The sequence below is a fragment of the Geotrypetes seraphini genome, chromosome 17, assembly GCF_902459505.1.
Source record: "Geotrypetes seraphini chromosome 17, aGeoSer1.1, whole genome shotgun sequence".
Lineage (NCBI taxonomy): Eukaryota > Metazoa > Chordata > Amphibia > Gymnophiona > Dermophiidae > Geotrypetes > Geotrypetes seraphini.
In genome coordinates this window covers 26,678,200-26,696,248 of record NC_047100.1, presented here as the reverse complement: position 1 = coordinate 26,696,248, position 18,049 = coordinate 26,678,200, and the positions used below count along the sequence as shown (strand labels likewise).

The 18,049-nt window shown below is 40.7% G+C and overlaps 1 protein-coding gene across 8 annotated transcripts in view; it reads left to right on the top strand.

The window, feature by feature from the left end:
• Nucleotides 1-18,049, top strand: part of FOXP1 (forkhead box P1) — an 825,883-nt gene that overhangs the window by 401,331 nt on the left and 406,503 nt on the right. Inside the window, exon 1 of one of the 8 annotated variants that reach the window (XM_033926369.1) lies at nucleotides 14,119-14,547. The exons of 6 other annotated variants lie outside the window; for them this stretch is intronic. The gene's annotated coding sequence lies outside the window, so the exon portion shown is untranslated. Of the gene's footprint in view, nucleotides 1-14,118; nucleotides 14,548-14,809; nucleotides 14,898-18,049 lie in introns of those variants that run through there. One more of the 8 variants, XM_033926370.1, reaches the window with a different exon arrangement.

Below are 18,049 nucleotides of genomic sequence, written 5' to 3'. Positions count from 1 at the left end.
CCCTCCCACCCTGGATGTGTAAGGAAATTAACTAAAAAGAAAAGGTACATGACAACTAATGTGATTCAACAGATGATCACTTACGGACAAAGAATAATTCTAAGCGCACATTTTTAAAAAATTTTCTGGATGGATTGTGTCAAGGGCAGAGAACAGGCGTAGACGTGCTATCAACGAATATGGTGCTAACTGGTTAACACATCCATGGCACAGGAATCCTTAGTGCTTTCTAAACAGGAGGAAAGTACTCCCCCACCCCCCCGTCAACTTTTCTCAAGTTACGTACACTAATGCGAACATTAGCACGCAACCTAAAAGAGAGAGAGGAGACGTACTTCAAAGTGCGTTAGGCTTCGTGCGCTGCTTAGCCCGACTTTAGCGCATAATTTTGTGCCAGGCAGCCCCACTGTATATCTATGGTCTGCATGGCATTCAGTGCATGTTAATCATTGGCATGCGCCAAAATCCATTAGAGCTAGTAAAAGGACTCCTTAACCTGTTAGGTGTATTATGGGTGACGGATCAAAAGCGTGCGAGGACAAAGGCGCGCCGACAACACAGCGCAGGCAACTGAGCGCAGCGCCGAAGAAAAACCGTATTTTAAAGGGCTCTGATGGGGGTGAGGAACCCCCCACTCTACTTAATAGGGATCGCGCTGCCTCACGCTGCCATGTTGGGGGGGGTGTAACCCCCATATTATACTGAAAACTTAACTTTCTCCCTAAAAAACAGGGAAAAAGTTAAGTTTCCAGTTTAATGAGGGGGGTTACAACCCCCCAAACCCCACACAACGCCAGTGCGATCTCTATTAAGTAAAGTGGGGGGGTTCCCCAACAACACCCCCCCCCCCGTTGGAGCCCTTTATGGTTTTTCTTTGGCGCGATTAAGCCCTGCGCTCAGTTGTCTGCGCTCGGTTGTCGGCGCGCCTTTGTCCTCGTGCGCTTTAGACTATGAACCGTATTTAGGGGGTGAAATTTGGGCATAGTTGTGATGTATGGCTATGCTATGTAAAATATACGCATACGTGCAGGGAGCTCGTGAACACACAATTTGGAAGCCTGTTTAATAAAGACATACATATAGGCAATCTTTATAAAAGTATCATAGAAAAAAACACCCTTTCAATCGGTGTCTCACAAACTGTGTGCCATGAAGAGATTCCGGGTGGACCTCGAGAGATTCCAGAATTTAGTTTTTAAAATTCCCTTCATAAGAAATAGATCATGAAATAAATATACACAAGAATAGATGACGTGTATGCAAGCGTCTGTCGCCGCCGGTGCCTCTGCTCCTCCCCGCCGCCTGGCGTACTTCTGTAAATATTCGCCAGCGCGAGCAGTATCTTTCACCTGCTGCTCACACCACCCGGGGTTCACTTCTGATGTCACTTCCTGTCACGGGACCAGGACGTGATATCGGAAAGGAGCCGAGAGCGGCGCGAGCAGCAGGTGGAAGATGCTGCTCCCGCCGGCAAACATTTACAGAGATATAATTTGAATTAAAGTGTGCTGCAAAAACACAAAAAAAGAAATTGCTTTGCTTAGGGGTCCTTTAATTAGGGTGTGCTAAATGCTAAAGTGCCCACAAAATATAATGGATGCCTTAGCTTAGCATTTAGAGCGCACTAATCTTTAGTGCACGCTAAATCTGTTAGTGGGCCTTAATAAAAGGAACCCTTAGTGTGCCAGAGCTAAAAAAAAAGAGTTTGTGAGACATTGCTTTAAATCCTCTGCACTCCTTTATCCAAAGGAAAGAAACAGCCTTTATAAAGTGTGCATAAAATCAGTGCTTAAAATTTTTTTGTTGGTACTCTGTTATGAAATTACTTTGTTGATAGCATTTCAGTACCAACCATCTTCTGTTCCAGTCAATACGTGTAACCCTGGGTCCAGGACAGCTGGCTTAAGTGTTATTGACTGCTTGCACCCAAACATAGGAACTTAGAAACATGATGGCAGATAAAGGCCAAATGGCCCATCTGCAGCATCCACTATCTCCTCCTCTCCCTATTGGCTAAGGCTCTTAACATTTGCATCTCCTCTCCCTATTGGCTAAGGCTCTTTACAGCTGCATTGTGATGTCATAGAACTTTATGGTTATAGAAACATTGTCAAAAAAATATATAATAGCAAATGGAATATAAATAAGACACACACCAAAAAGTATTCCAATAAATGCTCACTACTATGGAGAAGAATAGTCTAGAGATAAGACAAAGTAGTTATTTGGAGAAAAGACCTCAGTTTCCTCATCAAGAGGTCTCTATGTCTGCCGTATACAACTTAAAGCAGCATAGGAGAAAACATCCCAGGTCAGAAAAACTCCACTACATGCTACTAGTTTAATAACTATTAATCGAAATCAAAAAAGAACTAGTAGTAAGAAAAAACTTATCTCTCAACGTCTCAATTCTCCAGGTGAGACAAGAATCCAGTTGGATTATATAGAAATGTCACAGTAATCTTCGTCCATTAAGACCCCCGACAGGCCCTGTTTCGCTGTCGCTGCATCAGGGGAAGTCTCTAGAACTGAAGATCAAATGAACATGTAGGTATAATACCATTCATCTCTATATTATTATAAGAAGGAATAACATCTCGTTACTTACATGTGACACAAAACGTTGCTCTATAGATTCTATGAAAAAGAATGGCGGCTCGGCGTTGTGGGCAGGGTTTAAAAAGAAGGTATAAACTCAGAGTTAACCAATCAAGTTAAAGGGGGCGGAGCAAGTTCAAAAAAAGGCGCGCCATTCAATTTTGGCATTTAACCCTGTGGGGATAGTAGATTTTAATCTGAACACCCATTTTTGTTCCCGCTGTCGTAACAGTGTCTTAAAATCACCCCCTTTGCTGGATGGGACCAGTTGTTCAATAACCCAGCATCGCATATCCATAAAGGAATGATTGGTATCTAGGCAATGTTGCACCATCGGAGCTTCTAGTTTCTTATTATTTAGGCAAGATCTATGCTCAATTATTCTTGTTTTGAACAATCGGGACGTTTGTCCTATATAGAGTTTTTGGCAAGGACACTGGATTGCATAGATAACCCCCTTAGATTCGCAAGAAGTAGAAGTCTTTAGTTGATACATTCTCTGATCCACCGGATTAATGAAATTATCACAGTTTAACGATATAGGGCATATAGTACAATGCCCACATTGTGAGTGTCCGGGTCTACCCCCACCAAGTGAAGTGATGGTAGGATAGACTGCACAAGTACTGGTAGGACAGATGGTTTCTAGTAAATTTCTATTCCTGGAATAAGCAGTCAAAACCTTCCTCTCTTTAAAACATGAATGTATAGATAAACAATTCCAGTGTTTTTTAATGACATTTGCAAAGCGTCCCGCCTGTTGTGAGTAACGTAATACACAAACTAGTTGATCCTGCTCTGATGTAGATGAAGCATACTGTAATAGATGTTCTCTATGATTGTGTAGAGCCCTTTTATAGGACGTAGTAATACATTTCTCAGGATAGCCTCGGTCCGTTAGTCTCCTACTTAAAATTTGCGCTTGAACTTTAAATTCATGTTTGTTTGAACATAATCTCCTGTAGCGCAAAAATTGCGAGGTAGGTAGACTTTCCTTCAAGTGACGGGGATGCGAGCTGGAAAAATCTAGGAAGGTGTTACGATCAGTTGTTTTCCGATACACTGAAGTGTGGAAAATGTTGTCCTTAATATTTATACTAACATCTAAAAAAGAGATGGTTTGATTTTCACAAGTTGACGTGAACTTAATAGTGGGAAGGCAGGTGTTCAAGAAAGTAACAAACTTCTGCAATTCCAACACAGAGTCCTCCCAGATGATAAAGATGTCGTCTATGTACCGGCACCACAAAGCTACTTTGGAAAAAAAGAAAGAATTGTATACATATTTTTCTTCAAAATCAGACATAAAAAGATTAGCCAGGGAGGGAGCACATGTAGCACCCATGGCAGTGCCATGCAATTGTTGATAAAAAATGTCTTGGAACATGAAGTAATTCTTCTCAAGAGAAATCGACAGTAGCTTGATTAGAAATTCAGTAGGTACTTGATGGGGGCGTTCACGATAGTTCAGACAACCCTCTATAATTTGCAATACTCGTTTCTGCGGGATATTCGTATACAAAGATTGGATATCTAAAGTTACCAGAACAGTAGTTGCAGTGGGTTGATGCTGAGCAAGAATATTCAAAAAATGCGTTGTATCTTGAATGAAAGATGTAATACGTGGAACCAATGGTTGCAGAAAAAAATCAATGTACTGGTTTACCCTCTCTAATAAAGAACCACAAGCTGAAACTATTGGACGTCCCGGCGGAGATGACAAGCTCTTGTGAATCTTCGGTAGAGCGTAAAAGAAAGGTACATTAGGGTGTAATGGAGTCAGAAAATTAAATTCATTTTGAGTTATAAACCCCTGTTTCAGACCTTGAGATGCAATATCCAATATTTCTTTCCTCAAAGCTACTGTAGGATCATCTTGTAAAGGGAAATAAATTAGTTTATCAGACAGTTGACTCAATATTTCAGCTATATAAGCTTCACGATCCAAAATAACTACCGCTCCTCCCTTGTCTGCACGCCTGATGATGATCTGCTTATTCATTTGTAATGAAGTGATAGCCCCTCGCTCTCCTTTGGTGGTATTCCACATATATATAAATCTTTCCGATTCTATACTTTCTATATCATGCATCACCAATTCTTTATATAGTTGTATAGCTGGGTCAAAAAAACCGGTAGGGACCCACGTAGACTTTTGCCGTACTATAGAACGATCATAATGTTCATTCTGTTCCTGGGCAAAATACAGACACAAATGTAATTTACGGAAAAATTTTTCTAAGTCTACCCTTAATTGGAAAGGGTCAGATTTTGATTCTGGGACAAAGGTTAAACCTTTCGATAGAATATTATATTCATCAGGAGAAAGAGTATAACTGGACAGATTCACCACTACAGATTGTTCTATTGTTGGGATCTCGTGTTGGGACGAGTACCGCTTAAGTATCGACCTCTTGTTCTTCTTTGACCTCTGCGCTTGCCCTGTTGTCCTCTCCCTAAAAAATGACCACCATCACTAGATGAAGAGGAATTAGAAGAAAGATGAAAGCGTACTTGGGTTTTAGTGGAATCTTCTAGTCCTTCTGCAGTAGTTCTCATCCATCCATAAACGTAACCCTCTGAGTAATCCCTTTCGTCTCGCTTAAATTTTTTAATTTTCTGTAATTTTAGATCCGCTTTTACTTTATCTAATTTAGAGTCAATTAAAGATTTTTGTACCTCAAAGTCTACTTCAGATTGCATGTTAGTTATTAATGAATCGATCTTATTTTTCTCTTCACTTATCTTAACTTGAGCAGTGCGAATGATCAGAACCATTAAATCCAAGGAACAACGGTTTAAAATCCTGTTCCATTGTGATACGAAATTTTCATCTTCATTATATAATCGGGGAGCTTTCTGCATTCTTAATCCTCTAGGTATTATTTCCCTCTTGCAATAATCAACTAAGGAGGCACTATGCAGTTCTTGTTTAATAAGTCCTTTCTGGAGATTAAATAAATTGTCCCATAAGGAGATATTAGGTGTAACAGAGTCTCCTGAAAAAAGACTAGGTGCTTGTAAAGTAGTTTGCCATTCATTTTCAGTAAATCCTAGACCAGTTTGCCAGCCAGTAGCCATTGAATTAATACTTGCCAAAGTTTTGACAAAAAAATATATAATAGCAAATGGAATATAAATAAGACACACACCAAAAAGTATTCCAATAAATGCTCACTACTATGGAGAAGAATAGTCTAGAGATAAGACAAAGTAGTTATTTGGAGAAAAGACCTCAGTTTTCTCCTATGCTGCTTTAAGTTGTATACGGCAGACATAGAGACCTCTTGATGAGGAAACTGAGGTCTTTTCTCCAAATAACTACTTTGTCTTATCTCTAGACTATTCTTCTCCATAGTAGTGAGCATTTATTGGAATACTTTTTGGTGTGTGTCTTATTTATATTCCATTTGCTATTATATATTTTTTTGTCAAAACTTTGGCAAGTATTAATTCAATGGCTACTGGCTGGCAAACTGGTCTAGGATTTACTGAAAATGAATGGCAAACTACTTTACAAGCACCTAGTCTTTTTTCAGGAGACTCTGTTACACCTAATATCTCCTTATGGGACAATTTATTTAATCTCCAGAAAGGACTTATTAAACAAGAACTGCATAGTGCCTCCTTAGTTGATTATTGCAAGAGGGAAATAATACCTAGAGGATTAAGAATGCAGAAAGCTCCCCGATTATATAATGAAGATGAAAATTTCGTATCACAATGGAACAGGATTTTAAACCGTTGTTCCTTGGATTTAATGGTTCTGATCATTCGCACTGCTCAAGTTAAGATAAGTGAAGAGAAAAATAAGATCGATTCATTAATAACTAACATGCAATCTGAAGTAGACTTTGAGGTACAAAAATCTTTAATTGACTCTAAATTAGATAAAGTAAAAGCGGATCTAAAATTACAGAAAATTAAAAAATTTAAGCGAGACGAAAGGGATTACTCAGAGGGTTACGTTTATGGATGGATGAGAACTACTGCAGAAGGACTAGAAGATTCCACTAAAACCCAAGTACGCTTTCATCTTTCTTCTAATTCCTCTTCATCTAGTGATGGTGGTCATTTTTTAGGGAGAGGACAACAGGGCAAGCGCAGAGGTCAAAGAAGAACAAGAGGTCGATACTTAAGCGGTACTCGTCCCAACACGAGATCCCAACAATAGAACAATCTGTAGTGGTGAATCTGTCCAGTTATACTCTTTCTCCTGATGAATATAATATTCTATCGAAAGGTTTAACCTTTGTCCCAGAATCAAAATCTGACCCTTTCCAATTAAGGGTAGACTTAGAAAAATTTTTCCGTAAATTACATTTGTGTCTGTATTTTGCCCAGGAACAGAATGAACATTATGATCGTTCTATAGTACGGCAAAAGTCTACGTGGGTCCCTACCGGTTTTTTTGACCCAGCTATACAACTATATAAAGAATTGGTGATGCATGATATAGAAAGTATAGAATCGGAAAGATTTATATATATGTGGAATACCACCAAAGGAGAGCGAGGGGCTATCACTTCATTACAAATGAATAAGCAGATCATCATCAGGCGTGCAGACAAGGGAGGAGCGGTAGTTATTTTGGATCGTGAAGCTTATATAGCTGAAATATTGAGTCAACTGTCTGATAAACTAATTTATTTCCCTTTACAAGATGATCCTACAGTAGCTTTGAGGAAAGAAATATTGGATATTGCATCTCAAGGTCTGAAACAGGGGTTTATAACTCAAAATGAATTTAATTTTCTGACTCCATTACACCCTAATGTACCTTTCTTTTACGCTCTACCGAAGATTCACAAGAGCTTGTCATCTCCGCCGGGACGTCCAATAGTTTCAGCTTGTGGTTCTTTATTAGAGAGGGTAAACCAGTACATTGATTTTTTTCTGCAACCATTGGTTCCACGTATTACATCTTTCATTCAAGATACAACGCATTTTTTGAATATTCTTGCTCAGCATCAACCCACTGCAACTACTGTTCTGGTAACTTTAGATATCCAATCTTTGTATACGAATATCCCGCAGAAACGAGTATTGCAAATTATAGAGGGTTGTCTGAACTATCGTGAACGCCCCCATCAAGTACCTACTGAATTTCTAATCAAGCTACTGTCGATTTCTCTTGAGAAGAATTACTTCATGTTCCAAGACATTTTTTATCAACAATTGCATGGCACTGCCATGGGTGCTACATGTGCTCCCTCCCTGGCTAATCTTTTTATGTCTGATTTTGAAGAAAAATATGTATACAATTCTTTCTTTTTTTCCAAAGTAGCTTTGTGGTGCCGGTACATAGACGACATCTTTATCATCTGGGAGGACTCTGTGTTGGAATTGCAGAAGTTTGTTACTTTCTTGAACACCTGCCTTCCCACTATTAAGTTCACGTCAACTTGTGAAAATCAAACCATCTCTTTTTTAGATGTTAGTATAAATATTAAGGACAACATTTTCCACACTTCAGTGTATCGGAAAACAACTGATCGTAACACCTTCCTAGATTTTTCCAGCTCGCATCCCCGTCACTTGAAGGAAAGTCTACCTACCTCGCAATTTTTGCGCTACAGGAGATTATGTTCAAACAAACATGAATTTAAAATTCAAGCGCAAATTTTAAGTAGGAGACTAACGGACCGAGGCTATCCTGAGAAATGTATTACTACGTCCTATAAAAGGGCTCTACACAATCATAGAGAACATCTATTACAGTATGCTTCATCTACATCAGAGCAGGATCAACTAGTTTGTGTATTACGTTACTCACAACAGGCGGGACGCTTTGCAAATGTCATTAAAAAACACTGGAATTGTTTATCTATACATTCATGTTTTAAAGAGAGGAAGGTTTTGACTGCTTATTCCAGGAATAGAAATTTACTAGAAACCATCTGTCCTACCAGTACTTGTGCAGTCTATCCTACCATCACTTCACTTGGTGGGGGTAGACCCGGACACTCACAATGTGGGCATTGTACTATATGCCCTATATCGTTAAACTGTGATAATTTCATTAATCCGGTGGATCAGAGAATGTATCAACTAAAGACTTCTACTTCTTGCGAATCTAAGGGGGTTATCTATGCAATCCAGTGTCCTTGCCAAAAACTCTATATAGGACAAACGTCCCGATTGTTCAAAACAAGAATAATTGAGCATAGATCTTGCCTAAATAATAAGAAACTAGAAGCTCCGATGGTGCAACATTGCCTAGATACCAATCATTCCTTTATGGATATGCGATGCTGGGTTATTGAACAACTGGTCCCATCCAGCAAAGGGGGTGATTTTAAGACACTGTTACGACAGCGGGAACAAAAATGGGTGTTCAGATTAAAATCTACTATCCCCACAGGGTTAAATGCCAAAATTGAATGGCGCGCCTTTTTTTGAACTTGCTCCGCCCCCTTTAACTTGATTGGTTAACTCTGAGTTTATACCTTCTTTTTAAACCCTGCCCACAACGCCGAGCCGCCATTCTTTTTCATAGAATCTATAGAGCAACGTTTTGTGTCACATGTAAGTAACGAGATGTTATTCCTTCTTATAATAATATAGAGATGAATGGTATTATACCTACATGTTCATTTGATCTTCAGTTCTAGAGACTTCCCCTGATGCAGCGACAGCGAAACAGGGCCTGTCGGGGGTCTTAATGGACGAAGATTACTGTGACATTTCTATATAATCCAACTGGATTCTTGTCTCACCTGGAGAATTGAGACGTTGAGAGATAAGTTTTTTCTTACTACTAGTTCTTTTTTGATTTCGATTAATAGTTATTAAACTAGTAGCATGTAGTGGAGTTTTTCTGACCTGGGATGTTTTCTCCTATGCTGCTTTAAGTTGTATACGGCAGACATAGAGACCTCTTGATGAGGAAACTGAGGTCTTTTCTCCAAATAACTACTTTGTCTTATCTCTAGACTATTCTTCTCCATAGTAGTGAGCATTTATTGGAATACTTTTTGGTGTGTGTCTTATAGAAACATTGTAACATGATGGCAGATAAAGGCCAAATGGCCCATCCAGTCTGCCCGTCCGCAGTAACCATTATCTCTTCCTCTCTCTAAGAGATTCCACTGCATTTCTTTCCACTAAACCAGATGTACAAAGGATTTTGCCCTATCTCATATCTGTGGGGCACATGCTTAGTACATATGGGCTGTTGCTTATCAGATTGCCTTTGGCTTGATAGGGAGTGAAGGGGGACCAAAAGGACAGGTGTCTCAGCAAGCAGGCAGTTTCTTACCTGGTGTTCAGGGCCATGTTACAGCTCGATTCCCACGCTGACCTTTCACTGTTAGAAATGAATGGCCAGAGTGCATTAACAGCTGGCTCCATGCGCTAATCCCTTGAGTGTGATCAGACGCTGCCTTGAGTCTTCATGCAGACTTTTCCCCCATCCCCTCCCCCTCGCTTCTTGGGGGCGCCGGTCACAGTACTGAAAATGCTTTTTTTTTCTTTTTGTGGTAACTCTCTTGTGATTGATTAAAATGCATGGAAAGCCATAAGCTGTGCCATGCACTCAGACAACAAAACCACCTTCACTTTAAAGGCTCTGAAACGGCTTAAATTATTTTTGAACAAAAATCTCCAGTTTCCAGTTGCTGAAGTCCCAATTAAGGGGCTCTTTTTTACACATGCACTAAGATTTTGCACTTAAATGCACCTCGACATCATGAGGCCCTTTTACCGAACTGTGGGAGAAAAAGTGACCTTAGCGCCCCCTTATGTGACTGAAAGTCATTACCATGGAGGAAAATGGCCACATTTCCTGTTTCCCATTAATGGCCAGAGGCTAATTTTCCCATTACTGCATAAGCCCATAAAGTCATCTATTTTGTAGGTGGTAGGGACTTGAGCGCTAAACCTGCACTGATCTGTTACCGCTTGACAATGCTGACGTGCCAATCGATTTGTATAGACACACCCACTCTCTAACCCCCAAACTTGCTCCCTCCACAAAATATTTAAAAAATATTTTAGTGCACGGTTTGCATGTTGAAAAACTAGCCTTGGCGCACTCTGCTATGCCATTTTAAGTTGTGGTAAGTATGCGTTAGCATTTACCACTGCTTTGTAAAAAGAGCTTTATCGTACCATTAACACTGGTTGTAATAAGCACAGGTACCTTCTGCCACCTATTGAAGAGATGCTAAGTGCACAATTGACAACGTATACTAAGGCCCAGATTCACTAAAGATTCAGTCACTGCCCCCAAAGCAGGAAAAACCTAAAACAAAACAGCAGGCCCACTCCCTCCTGCCATCAGCCTCCCCCTCCCATACCTTTACGTTAGGAGCAGGAGGGGGGCCTCCTGCTCCTCCGGCTCTTCCAGTGCACTGCGAGCCTTAGGCCCCACCCCAGTGCATCATGTGATGCATGGGGAGGGGCCTAAGGCCCCGATTGGCTCAGGCTCTAGGCCTAAGTTTCCAAGTTTATTCAGATCTTACTATCCCAGTCCAAGCTTGGGTCAAAAACCTTCTGGGTGGCTTACAATCTAAAATCCAAATATCCAAAATTTAGTTAGGTAAAAATCACTAATAAAAAATAAATATATAAATTAAAATACAGTTCAGTTCCCCCCCCCAACCTTATAAAAGCAAATCTTCTTGTGCCTTTACAGGATTCTTTCAATGCTGAACTATTAACTATTTATTTTCATAGGTGTCAGAAAAAAAGAAATGTTTTTTAAATTTGGTTTTAAACTTAGGAAGCATTCCTATTAATCGGAGTGTTAATGGTATAGAATTCCAAAGTTGTGGAACCATTACAGGAAAAGTAGCTGCCCTAATATGCTCTTGAACTATATTTTCCGTGCCAACTTCAATGTGGTCTCTGGGCCCATTTTGTGATTATTGTTTATTGAAAGCTTCAATACTGCTAATAATGACTCTGCAGTCAATTCAGAGCGGTTTATGTTAACTTCAGTTACGGTGTTGTGATAATATGAGCTTCAGTAATGGTGTTACTGTACCTGGGGTATAGTTTGAGTTTCTATAATGATGTTACAATACCTGAGCTTCAGTAATGGTGATACAATATACGAGATTCAGTAACTTGTGTTCTGTATCTGCTCACCAATTAAGTTTACCTTCGGTTCATTTACCCTCTATTTTACAAAGGTGCGCTATGCTTTTTAGCATGCACTAAACGATAATGCGTGTATGTTAGCCTATGGACGCATTAGCGCGTGCATTGATTTAGCGCACGCTAAAACGCTTGGTGCACATTTGTAAAAGAGGGCCTTAGTTTGGCTTGTAATTTTGCTTTTTTTTGCATTCTCTTCTGAGATTCGTTCTGAACTTTCCTATCCAAAATTTAGGTCACTTGTGAAGACGTATCTTTTCGGTTTAGCGTGGAGTCCTTTCTTAGGCAACTGTTAAACTTTAATTTTATTTAATTCTCTTTTGGTTTTCTTTGTTTTTAATGGCATTCTTTTTCTTTTTTTGATTTGAATATTTTTATTCAATGCATAGAAAAGAAAAATTACAAAGTAATAGAAAATTTACAATCAAAGTGAAACTATTAATAGTTAAAGTAGAGCAAAACAGATGACAGTCCACTAAAAATAAAACAGTATAATATCACAGAAACTCGACAAGTACATGAATTATATCTGTATTCACAGCGTTTAAGTATAGGTAGCCAGAGCTTATTGTGGGTATAGATATGGCCGTGTCTTTCAGCAAAAGTTTTTTCTTATTTTGCAATCATGCATACATTATAAGATAGAACCAAAGTGTTTTTCCAGTTGGTAAGAGTAGTTTTAATGGCTATAAGTGTCAGACTTTTGAGTAATTTGGCGGTAGCATCAGTGAGTGATATAGCTTTTCATGCCATATCTCCCATATATAATAATAGCCAATGTTAAATCTTCCTTAATATCCGTAACAGCGCATTTGATGTCCCACATTTGCATCCAATAATGTTTGACAAAGTCACAATACAATATCATGTGGTCGCGTTCTTTTCCTTTTAATATTTGTAAACCATGCTGATGCTAAAATGAAGTACGGTAAAAAAAAAACAACCCTTTTTAATAGCGTTGCTATACATGAGTTATGTTAATACATGAGCTATGATTTAAGGGCTTTTACACTTCACCCTCCCCATTCGCTGTTCCTGCACTCGCGGTTTCATATAATCGCAATTTTTTTTCTGGGGAGGGGGAAAATTAAAAAAACAGTCTTAATGTAAAAAAAATCCATCTTTTTTTCCATGGCTGCTGGGAGTTCCCGTAGTCTCTCGAGATTACGTCGGGAACTCCCTACAGCCATTTCCTGATGGTGATCTGCACGGGGCAGGAGCGTAGGAAGATCGCTCCTGCCCCGAAAGCCCTCTAGACCACCAGGTAAAGCCGGGAAAGCAGCAGGGAGGTGGGGGTGGGTCAGAGCCGGATAATCGCGGTTTTTCGGCATTCCGGCTCTGCCCGTATCCCCCGCGAATGATGAGGGAGAAATGTACTATGATGTTATGATACGCCCTGCCTAGGTCTTCCTCAAACCCCAAAAGCACTTGGGAGCCGTAATCTACTGTTTCTATGAGACATAAAGGATCGGTGTCAAAAAGGACAGCCCCTCTGAAATTATGCGCAGTTTATAGAATCACGCTTAGTGCCCATTTAAGCCAATGAAAACCAGGCCTTAAATACCTGCCCCTGATGTGTGCGCAGACCGGGGGCGCTCTGCAACAGTGCGCCTAACCTTTAGGAACGCCCATGCCCCATTTGAGATTCACACACTAGAATCTCTGTGCGCCACTTTATAGAATGCGCTTAGAAATTTGTGCATGGACATTCAAATCCATGCAAATTAGTGCGTTGTTAATTGCCAATTAGCAGCAATTAACTTTTTCAATTAAGTTGCACATGCAAAATGGTAGTGGTTAATGTGTGCTAATTTGCATGTTAATCCCCGGATTCTATAAAGGGCGTCCAATTTGGGCACAATCCAGAGATGAATTGGCCCAACTAGGCACATGCGCACTTGGTTTCATGTTATTCCGTAAGCTTGTGCTAAGCTTGTGCATGTAAATTTCATAGCAGGCAACCCAAAAAGGGAGCCTGAGCGGGTCGGGGGCATTCTCGGATGTGCGCAGTGTTGCAGAATTCCAGGAATCCACATCCAGCTTGCGTGTCAGGATTTGCCCCCAAACTGGATGCGGGAATCTCCAAAGGGTGGACACATCCCAGAGGGTCCTCCGTGAAATTCTGTTTCAGGGCCATTTCATGCACCTTTGCAAAAGTATCTAATCGTTTCTACTTCAAATCCAGTCCGGATTTTTCAAATGTTAAAACACTCTTCAGGCACTAGCTTATTTCTCCTATGGTCTGCAGGCCCTTTAACTCTGGGAATCTTCTTTGAAAGGTTGGAAGTGAGAAATTTGGAACCATGGACAGGATGATCTGAATCCCTGCCCCTCCCCTCCCCCCTTGTCTAAACAAGGCTGGCTTTAGTGAGAAAACAAAAGTAGTGGGAAAGGCTGGAAAGAGGCTGACACCAAGAGCATTAGCCGAGGAGAGAGAGAGGGAAGAAAATTCCATATCTGAGCAAGTGTTATTGTTGACTTTGCCATCCACATCCTAATATGGTTACCTCCCAGTGCAAAGAAGCCGAGCCAGGGGCTGGGAGGCCCCCTCGGGGAGAAGCTCCGGAGCTGCTGCTCAGACAATAAGGAAGCAGCGGCCCAACTCCACAAAAGGCTGGCTCGGGGAGGGAAAAAAAGTGTCAGATCAGTCCCTAGATGTAAACCCGCTTTGATGCCAGGCAGCCCAGACAAAGCTGCATCTGTTTGCAAATGGCAAGGCACGGTTCTGTCTGCATGTGCATGGGTGTGGGGTTGTGTCTGCTGCACCCTCCCCGCCGTTCCTGACTTCAGAGCCTTCGGCTTGCGCGCGTTATGTTTGCCGAGGAGCCCTGTATTAGGAGCATTAAGGTAAGAGCGTCGCCTTGGCCCGGGCCCTTCGCCACTTTCAAAACTGAACGCGCAGCGCCGCACAGAAAGACGCGCTTCGGCCCCCTTTGGCTCGCGCGCGCTCTCTCGCTTTCTTTGCCCGGGGCCAGATGTGCAGTTGCAGATGTTGATCGAGCAGAGGTGCGCGCGCTCTGGCTAGTGGCAGCCGGGACTTGCGTTCAACTCAGTTCTCAGCCAGAACGCCCCCCCCCCCCTTCTTGTATACTTGTGGGTTTTCTTGGTTGATTTCTCCCCCCCCCCCCAAAAAAAAAAAAAAAAAAATCCTCATGGTCTCCGAGCTTGCAGTTATTATCTGCCGCACCAGAACAAAGGTAGGTTGTTGGAAAAAAAACACTGTGTGTGCTCCGGGGGAGGGACGTCTTCCTAGTGTCCCCTCTCCGTCCTGTGGTTCAACTTCCAGAAGCGGCCGCCTCTCCGTTCAGCTGTTAGTGCCGTGGCTGGGCTTTGCAAAGCGCCCGTCTCTGTCCTAAGCTGGCTTTGGGGGCTTTTGTTTAGTCCTGGGACCTGTTAGTTCTGAGATTTGTTTGAAGTAGGATTTGCTTTGTACCGTAGTGGCAATTTCTTGCACCTTAGAAATCTTGGACAGAACATTGGGCTGCGTTTTGTCTATGTGTATATTTCCCGTTTGGTTTTAGACCTGACTGTAGTAGATAATTTGTATAAGAGGCTAAAAGTTTAGGTACCAGAAAGACATTTTTTTTTCAAGCTGAAACAGAAACTGTATTTGCAAACAGAAATACAGATGGTTGTGTACTGTGTGGGGGTGGGGGGACAGCTTCTGGAGTTTCACTTCCAGACTTTCCTTACCTGCAGTAGGACTGAGCGAAAGCTGAAAATTCTTGCTTCTGAATTTTATTTCAGTTTGAAAGACCCTGGGAGCTCTGGGATAGTCCTGGGTTATTTTTGTCCTTCATTTATTGCACAGATTCAGAGACTTCCTATTCAACTCATTTTAACAGAGCTGTAATAAGTAACTTACATGATGACAACTAGAAGCATTTGCATGTATACATGAATATATGTTTAGCATATGATTTATGCATGTTTAATAGTATGTTGATATCAAATTTAGTTTGCAAATGTCTCAAAAACCTTTTGAGCAATTGGTGAGAGCTGCTAGTTAATTCAAAATAAGTGTCTGATTTAAAAAAAAAAAAAAATGCACGCAGAAAAATGTATTTAAATTTTAGAGATCTTCTTTCAACTCTTTACCATTGAAGTAGGGGGTGCTGAGAGTTGATAGCCTCTAATTAGACGTGGAAGTATTTTCATTTTGCAGGGATTTATTAGAACCTGGCATGGCGGGTTGCCGATCACGAATCCTCCCTGCAAGATAATGAGGGTTTATCATTGCTTGATGGAGTGAATTTGCCCTGGCTGTACCTTGAAATGCATTGACATTCGCATAGTGCTTCAGAGCCGGGGCTTTAATGGATTCCTTGAATACAACAAAAAATCTTATTTTTCTGAAAAATTTAAAACACTCTGATTTGATAAATGTTGAGAAGTAACAGGGAGTAAACTATAAACATGGGAATCTGTGAGGGGAAGAAAAGCAGAAATGCTGTAGATGGATTTTGCTTTAGATGCCATCGTGATATCACTACCTTTAGAGCTCGCCCTATTCCTCTTTGAGCACCTCAAACACCTCTAGTAACCCTAATTATTATTATTTTGTCAATTAGGATTCAGTTTCAGCGGAACTTGTTTCACTTCGCGTTTAGAGTACATAGCTGCAGTAATTGATTTAAAATTTTTTCCTAACTTTATTTTCTTAGGCAGAGTCTTGGAAGAAAAAAAAAAAAAAAAAGAAACAGTCCAGTTCCACCTTGAGATCTGCTTTATAGCTATGATTAGGTTAAAGTAAATTGAATTGCAGGCTGTCTAATATGTTATCATGTCATCAACTTTGCTGGAAAACTGGTGTAACATTGTGAACTTAGAAATGGCCCTTTTTTTTTTTTTTTTTTCCCTTCTTCTGTTTTACAGGAGAAAAGGCAGTCTGGGAGTTCGCACCTGGCAGGCTCCCATTGCTGAAGGCTTCACCATAATGTGAAGGGAGTTTTATGCGGTGGTATAGGATGGAACGTGTCTTCTAGGTCATACAGAAAGGGGCGTGAAGCTGGGGGGCACGGGGGTGAGGGCGTGGTTCACCCTGGTGTTGCTGAGGAGAGCTCACAGCGGTTTCACACGCTTCCTTTTGTATTTTTCGACACTCTTGCTTGAAAATTAAAAATGGACAGAGCATTTTAGTCCCCCGATTATAAGCGGCCCAGATTTAACATTCGTCGAGCAGCCCGTGCCATTCTTCAAGGTCATTCACTTCCCTTGCCTAGACCCGTGCCTTCCAAATCTTTTCTCTCTTCTAAAACATATATTTGTTTAGAGAGTTTTCATCGAAGTGTGCGTGACAATTACAGCTGTTCATTAACAAAATTGGGTATTTGTTTTAAACTTTAACCAATCACTTTGATATGCTAATTATGGTGTAATTTAATTTGAGCCCTGTAATGATGATGCCGTTATTATGGACATAAATGATGCAGTTAAGCTGAGAGTAATCTCATTTGCATACTGTACATGCCAGTAAATTAAGCCCTTTCGTCAACTGCTTCAGTTTTAATTTTCCACTTCTTTTCACACTGTGCCTGTTCGGCCACTCTCTCTCATATAAGCCCTCTTTATAGAGGTTCTGATGGCTGATCTAGATGAGGTTGCCCCCCCCCCCCCACCCCAAGTGATTCAAGGTACAAGAAATCACATTTAAAAGGAAGGCTACAGAATGAGCGCAACCCCTTTTCAGTTCCTTCATCAGGCCTTTAAAGGATCTATTATATTTCTCTTAATTCCAGGGAGGTTGGAAGAAGATTACCCCCCCCCCCCCAACTGTTCTAGACAATATGCCTCTTGGAGAACTAAACTGGATGGTTTTTTTTTTTTTTTTTTTGCCAAGGGGTCGGTGGATGTGTGTAAATATTCTTGAGAATTATTTAAAAAAAAAAAATACACAAGAGTGCTGGTTATAATTAATACAGAGCTGAGCTCTGACACCTTACGTGGTACAGCAAAGCAACAGTTAGATGCCAGCATAATAAAAGATAATTATAGTACACAGCACTGTACATTAAATACAGTCCCTGCTTAAAAGAACTAACAATATCTTTGACAGGTACCCAGGACAAAAAGGTGAATTTACATAATGCTCAGGTAGGGATTTACAAGGGGGATTGATGAGGCGGATAGAGGGAATGACACAGATATAGTTTCCTGTTTCTAAACTCACCTATAACCTATGTGCTTGAGCGTCTTAACAGTTGACCTTAAAAACATAACGGGGAGGTGAAAGATAAATAGCTTCCTAATTTATGAGTTATCACTTAATGCTAAGCAAGGTTACTTTTTCAGTCCTCGTCGGAGGTTATAGAAATTGAGCAGGAACGTTTTTTGAGCTGCGTGTTTTGAT